Source organism: Columba livia, chromosome 27 (genome assembly GCF_036013475.1).
Source record: "Columba livia isolate bColLiv1 breed racing homer chromosome 27, bColLiv1.pat.W.v2, whole genome shotgun sequence".
Taxonomy (NCBI): Eukaryota; Metazoa; Chordata; class Aves; order Columbiformes; family Columbidae; genus Columba; species Columba livia.
Window position 1 is genome coordinate 937,760 of NC_088628.1, and position 5,479 is coordinate 943,238.

Here is a 5,479-nt window from a genome sequence, read left to right on the forward strand (position 1 = left end):
GGACAGGCCATGCTGGGCCGGGAACCTGATGCTGGTGGGCACCGCTCCTGCCCCCCACGTGGAACGGATCTTTCCACCAGGAATATCTCACAAATGCCTCCAGGTTTTTCCCGTCCAGATGGACAGTAGCACAACCCGGGGGCGCACAGCCGGGCTGGGGCTCCTGCCAGCGATGGGCTGTGCTCCCGAACCCCGAGGGGCTAAAAATACCCTGTCTGGATATTCGGAGCCGGGGCGAGGGGCAGACCCTCCCGCAGCGCTTGCGCAACCACTGCTGCTCCCTCCAACCTTCCGCTGTTTATCTTCCCCCGCTCCAAAGTCCATATCGAACGGCCCGTGCTGTTCCCCTGGTTATCGGCACGGGGGGTGTTCGGGGGTCCCTGGGTCCGCTGAGCCGGGATGGCCCCGTGCCACGTGCGGTGGTGCCGGCGGCACGCGGACCAGTGCTGGGCAGGAGCTGGGTTATGCAATTACAGTGCGGGGGTATTTATAGCTCTTGGCCCCACACCTTGCAAAATGCTTCCCAGACCCTCTGGCAAAAATCTGCTCCGTGCGGGGGGGTGTGGAAACATCAGCCCCCTCCCAGCTCTGTTCCTCTCTCTTTTTGCGTTCAGTCCCTAAAATGTGGGACCCTGGGTGCTGAGACCCCCCCCTCAGCAGCTCTTGGTGCTGCAGGGTGCTGGGACCCCCCCCTACATCTCATGGCCCTGCAGCCCCTTTCTGCAGCACTTGGGGAGCTGCTCCTTCCCCCCCAGGTCCCTCTGTCCCCATCAGATGCTGGGTCCCGGCACAGTGGCTGTGTTACCCCCGGCGGGGGTCACTGACGGGGGGCCAGTACGGTGGGGGGGTGACACACGAAACTCGCGCCGTCCCGGCGCTGGCAGGGACAGAATGTGCCGGTGCCAGTGCAGCCCCGCGATGGCCGAGGATCAGCTGCTGCCACCCAGCCGGGCACCCATCCAGCTCCCAAAACAAGCGCTGCCGTCCCCCAGCCCAGCTGGGCTGAGCCCCGTGGGGTGCAGCTCACCCCAAAACCCACCGCAGGGGCATCCAGGGCCGCTCTGCTTGCAGGCGGGGGTGCTCAGTAATGAGAAACCTGAATTCTTTTGCACGAATGAGGATGGCCTGCTCTGTCGACGGGGTCGGTCCACTCCCCAAATTCAGCATCGTTGCAGTGGGTCTGAAGCTGGGGAGCAGTGAGTTGGTTCTGATGGGTGCTGGGGAGCACTGGCTACGGGTCCCTGAGCACCTTGGGGACACACGTGCTGCCCCCAGAGCACCAGGCCTTGCTTTGGTCCCTGCAGCATCCCGGGGGTCCCCCCTCCACGGAGCTTTGCCGGGATGCCGGGAAGGAGCCGCACACCCCGGCATGCCTGGGCGGCACCGCAGCCCGTCCTCCACCCGCTGACTCAGCCGCCCGTTTGCCGGAGCCGCTGCCGCCCACGGAAACCGCAGGCAAAGTCCCCACATCCCTGTGCTGGGGCTTTCCCCGACGGCACAACAGGAATCGCAGCTCTTTCCCGGAGCCGTGGCCAAGCCGGTGCGGGCGGTGAGCCCCTCCGGGTGTGGGGGAAACCGGTGAAACCGGGGCCGGTTTACACCGAACGATGGGGTCTGGAGCAGGCGCCTGGGTGTGTTGGATGTGCCATGTGTCGTGTCCCCTGGGAGCATCACGGCAGCGCAAACGGGCATCGCGGTGCTCACCGAGACACCCCATGAGTCCCAACGGCAGTGGTGCTACCGGTGCCGGCTTTGCCATGGGACCTTTATTCACTATATCAAGCCCAACCCCTTGTTTTTTCCCGCAGCTGCCTCCCCATCTGGGTCCGTCACTGTGGGGCTGCGCGGTCGCCGCTCCCTCCCTCGGGCAATGGAAAATTTTTATGACTTTTTGCCTTTTCTCTGGTTGTTTGGCAGCGGGAAGGGGCCGGGCGCTGCGCACAAACATGTCTATGGATAAACAGTGGAGCCGGTGCAGGGGGCCGGAGCTGCCGGCACCGGGTGCCAGTAGGGCCCGTCCCCACAGAGCCGGGTGTCCCCGCACCCACTGGGACCCCGGTGCCACGTCCCAGGCTTGGCAGCCTGCAGCCGTCGCCACAGGGACACAAATATTTTGGCTTTGTTCAGAAAAACAACAACACTTTAAAAACAATCCCCCCTCCCAAGTCACCCGACGGCAGCACGTGATGCTCTGGTGCACAAACAAGAGTGTGGGGACGGTGCTGGGGACGCGGCAGAGCTCCCGCGACAGCACCCAGGGACAGGCTGCGATCTGTGGGTGACATGGGTGTGCAAAGGAACACGGTGCCATGGGACTTTGTCCCCAGTGCCGCTCCCCACCCTGGCCGTGTTTGCTGCCCGCACGCCGGCATCGGGGGACACGCGCAGTGGCATCGCGCACACTGTCACCGCATCTCAAACCTCGGCACCGGGGAGGGGATGAGCAGCACCCCCACCCTCAGCAGCGGCTGCCCCAGGTGACGGTGGGGACACAGCTGGGCTGTCACTGCTCCCCGTCCCCCCACACCCCAGGGCAGCTCCTGCGATGGGTCAGCACTCCCCCCACCTGCTCCTCAATCTCAAAGTGTCCCCAGGAGTTTGCAGTTACCCCCCTCCCACTGCCAACCTCGTTAGCAAACCTGCACCCAGGTACTTTTAAATGCAAGGGTTTGGTGGGGCAGGGAGAAGGGTTTTCCTGCTGAGCAGCTGTGTAAATGCCAGCACATCCCAGCACGGCGATGGAGGCAGCGATAGCTGGGGGGTTCTGGCTGGTTGGAGGTGGCCGTGGTGGGGACAATGGTCACAGCTGGGGACCCTGAGCTGGTTTGCTCTGCTTCACCGGCAGGTTTGTGTGTGAAAAAATGAGGGAGAGTCAATGTATTTGCCAAGAGCCGGTAAACACCGGGGAGCGGAGCTGGGGGTGGGTTTGCTGTTGCTCCTGTATTTACTGCTGCGGGGCTGGGCTGGTTGTTTGCTCCAGGATTGGTGTGCGCAGGTGGGGGTTTGCTGCAAGAAGGCATGTTTTTGGGGGGGCACGGGGGGTGTTTCTGGTTGCCACCGAGCCGGCTGTCCTTAGCTCAACCCTGGCCGCCCACACCAGCAAAATATGTTTATGCCGCAAAGCTCTGGCCGGCTCCGCTGCCAAGCGTGCTGATAAGGAGCCGCGTCCCGTCCTTGCACATCACCCCACAGCCGGGGGGGCGGCCGCCCCTTCCCGGCGCCCTCGCTTTATGATTTCTTTTATTATTATTACAAGGTTTTGGTTGGAAAACAACAAAAACCCACCAGCAGCTGTGGCTTTGCTGCTGCCAAAGCCTGGAAAGCCTTGACCGTGCCAGCGCTGAGCTGCCCCGGGGCGGCCGGCCCTGAGAGCAGCGTCCCAACATTAACGCTGCACAAAGAAAACGTTTCCTGGGTGTTTCATGCAGGGCAGAGGGAGAAGATGTTTTAATGAAGCATCCCGCTGGCTTTCTGCAGGGAGGGAAAAAGTAATAAAACTCAATATTCCATTTTTCTGCTGCTTTGAGGCATTTTCCACCCTGGGCTTTGGAAATAACGCTGGCCCGGGTGAGGCTGCCGCAGCGCGCTCCGCCTGACAACAGCAGGAAGGAGCTGGAGCGCGGGGCGGCCACGCTCGCCGAGTCAAGTTATTGTTGTTGTTGGTTGTCGGGACACCCCACGGTTGCGAAATGTTGGTGCTGAAACCCCCGCGACTCTGAAAAACAAGAGAGCCCAGCTGCAGCCAGCTGTGGGTGATGTGTGTGTCTGTCCAACTGTGGGTGTTGTGTGTGTCTGTCCAGCTGTGGGTATCTGTCCAGCTGTGACCCTTGCAGCCCCTTCACCCTACGATGCCTGTGTTAGGGATTTGGGGGTTGGAAGAACCCCAAAAACTTCTTTTAGCGAGGAAAAGGAAAAGCTTTCTGAGATTTCCCCACCCCGAAGCCCTGCCGGGCACCCTGGCCGGGGGGTTTTGTAATGCGGGGTGGATGCACCTTCTGGCTTGTGAGACGTAGCTTTTAAATTCTGCTTAAATAATAAGTAATAATAAGGAAATCCTGCCGATTGGCTCAGTTTGCTTAGAGATCAAGCGAAAGCAGCTCCTGAATGGTCACCTAAGCTCCCCAGGAGCTGCTGGCGCTGGGTGGGAGGTGGCAGTGTCGGCTTTTTGCCCAGCAAATAATCTTCCTCCTTTGTGGTTGGGCTGAGCTTAAACCTCTGCCTGGCACAGGCTGTGCTCTAGGCTGGGGTTTAGGGGGGGAGAAAGGGGGCTGCAAAGGGACAGACAGACAAGGGAAGGGGTTGGGAGAGGGACGGACAGACAGACGAGGGAAGTGACTGCAGTGTTGCAGCTTCTCCGCTGCCCGTGCTAAAGCCCGGCTCTCGCTCGGCAGGTCTGTTTCCCTGGGGCTGAAAAACAGGTTAAACTCCTTAATTTAGGAGCAAAACCCCAACCCAGACCCACAGGGAAGGACCTCGGCTCGGCCCTCCCGGCAGCTGATGGTTATGGGGCCGTGGCAAACCCCTTCGTGGTTTTCCTCCAGTGCCTGAGCTCGTATCCGCCGAAATCCAGGAGCCCAAAGCCCATCGCCGAGCTCTGAGCATCCTTCCGCTGCACTATTGGTTTTGTCAGGATGCGGCACTGAGTTTTCAGAGGTGGTGTGGGGTAAATCCACCCCTGCGAATCCCTGGTGCTCTTTGATTTTGGGGACACGGCACCAAGACCCCGTGGGAATAAATAGGGAGGGAATAGGAGGAGGTTTCTCCCATTGGGGCAGGGATGCTCAGCACCTGCCGCAGCCCCCGGCACCTCCACCCCTGGCGTTCGGGTGGCGCTGGCACCGGTGCCTGTAAACAGCCTGATAGAAATAGTTGGCATATCAGGCAATACAAAAAAAAACCATCACAGGACAAAATGAGATGTCCTCTGCTAAAAATAAAAGGCAGAGGGGTCTTAAATTAGCTGCTCGGGAAGGTGTCGGGGTATGTGTGCGGGCAGCTGCTCTGCTGGCCTGGGGGACCCCGAAGTTGAGGACACCCTATGGCTTGGGGTGTCTTGGAGATCTGTTGTCCCCCTGTGCTGGGATGGGGTTTTTTCCCCCCGTTGTGATTTTTGCTCCTTACCCCGAGCTGTCCCATGAAGGGTCCCCATGGGTGTGAGGAGTTGCCCGTTCTCAGCAACAGTGTCACCGATGCGACGCGTCTGGGTTCGGCGGAGCAGGGGGATGGTCACGTCCTGGCTGTGAATGTCACCCAGCTCGGGTCACTGGGCTGAGCGCGGCTCCCGCAGACTCATTTGGAAACCAGTCCTGTAAAATTTAAACTAATTAGCAAGTCCTAAGCTGCTCGCTCATACTAATTGGCAAGGCAAACTTAATTAGTTTTCCCCAGCACGTTGCCCGTGGGCTCTGCAGCGTTCCCAGCAGGGCACCGAGCAACTCGGGACACGCGTGGGGATGGGGCTGTCACTGTGGACAGGTGT

General features: G+C 60.4%; 1 long non-coding RNA gene across 2 annotated transcripts; it reads right to left on the reverse strand.

Moving 5' to 3' along the window:
- Window positions 1–2,507: 2,507 nt before the first annotated feature.
- On the reverse strand, window positions 2,508–5,262 carry LOC135576501 (uncharacterized). Of its 2 annotated transcripts, none has more exons than XR_010468294.1 (2): window positions 5,122–5,262; window positions 2,508–3,471 (listed from the first exon to the last, which is right to left on the reverse strand). It is a non-coding gene; the product is annotated as an uncharacterized LOC135576501 (long non-coding RNA). The 2 variants fall into 2 exon arrangements; XR_010468295.1 differs by having other exon boundaries at window positions 2,508–3,715; window positions 5,122–5,260.
- Window positions 5,263–5,479: the final 217 nt, after the last annotated feature.